Raw genomic sequence first — 1,789 nt, 5'->3', positions numbered from 1 at the left:
ACAGAGATGTATCATACAAAGAGAGGTATCATTCTGGTAACCTGATTTTCTTCAACAAATTCATATGAGACTCCATATTATAATAGCGACGGGATTTTGAGATTCTAAGGGAGTACGGTGCAATCTTTCTCAAGAATATCATACGAATTTTTCCCTACTCCAGATATGTTAAGGCTATCCCTTCTCTCTTTTTGGCATGATCAATACGATACAAACGAAATGAGTAAATGCAAAATTTCCATAAATGACTCTATTCATTGAAGTACTAGGAGTGTCTATATTCTTGATTCCCCATATGAATTATTATTATATCTTCTGTTCATAGGTCTCAGAAAAATACGTATTTGATAAAGTTTATCCGAAAGGCATATTAATTTTATGATATTCCGAGAAATCTTATTAACGTAATTTTTATGCATTTCATGGATTTATACATGTACATTGACCCATGACCAGATGGCGTTATATACGCATATGTATATATATGTATATGGGATATGGGAAAAGGTTCAGCGTTATATACGCACCACCACCTGATTAGCTGGTATACGTTGATGATTTGCCCACAGTGGCCGAGATGATATGATGGGATGCCCTCAGAGGTTTGATGATGTTATAAACACATATACCTATGCATGGTATGACATTTATACGCATATGCATGACATTATAATATTAATGATTCACAGAGTTATTCAGACTTACATGTTGAGTTTTTTACTCAATGTTTCTCTCATGTCAATTATTTATTAATTTTCATTCCTTACATACTCGGTACATTATTTGTACTGATGTCCCTTTTTCCTGGGGACGCTACGTTTCATGCCCACAGGTCCCGATAGACAGGTTGAGAGTTCTCCAAGTAGGCTATCCGCTCAGCAAAAAATGTTGGTGCGCTCCATTTGCTCTAGAGTTGCTTATTTGGTCAGTATGATTCGGACGTGTATTGTTTAGTATGGCGGGGCCATGTCTCGACCTTTATGATATTTATCTACTCTTAGAGGCTTATAGACAGATGTCATGTACGTAAAATATTGTATGGCCTTGTCGGCCTTTGTTCAGTGTACGAGTGGTTATTTTGGTCTCATAGGCATGTATATCTTATGTATAAGTTGGTATTACATGTTATATTCTACTTATCTCACGGAAGCCTCTCCAACTCAGTTATATATAATAGTATGATACAAAAAGATACGTTATGTTGGTACTCAGTTGAGTAAGGTACCAGGTTCCCGTTGCGGCCCATCAGTTTGGGTCGTGACAGGGTCCTTCGCCGGGGTTGGGGATGTGGCCATGTCAATGGTATTTGGTTATAGAGTGTAGAGAGGTGTGTTTTTCTCTCTCTATCTGTTCTTCACTGGAATTAATATAAGAACAAGTTGGTAGTTCTACTTGCTTAGGGTTAATTGATGAACTTAGAAAATAAAGGAAAGTAAAATTTTAGATTTCTTATATTTATGTTATAACTAATAATATGTGTATTATGTAATATAATATATATTTCAGTACGGTTTCGGTATTTTATTTTAAAATACCAAATACCATACCTAATACCAATTTTTTTAAAAACTTAAACCAATATCATATCGAATACCAAAATATCGAATACCAAATACCAAAATTTTCGAATTCGATACGGTAATTCGGTATTTACCAAATTATACACGGCCTTACTGAGAACTTGTGGACGCGGGGGTGGCGAGGGTTTGATCCTGATTGTCTACACTAATTTTATGTGAATTTTACTCATTATAGTTTAGGTCTTATTGTCGTTTCTTTTCAGCATACA

Source organism: Nicotiana tomentosiformis, chromosome 1 (assembly GCF_000390325.3).
Source record: "Nicotiana tomentosiformis chromosome 1, ASM39032v3, whole genome shotgun sequence".
NCBI lineage: Eukaryota > Viridiplantae > Streptophyta > Magnoliopsida > Solanales > Solanaceae > Nicotiana > Nicotiana tomentosiformis.
The sequence above is the reverse complement of the archived record's forward strand: the minus strand, read 5'-3'. Positions refer to the sequence as shown.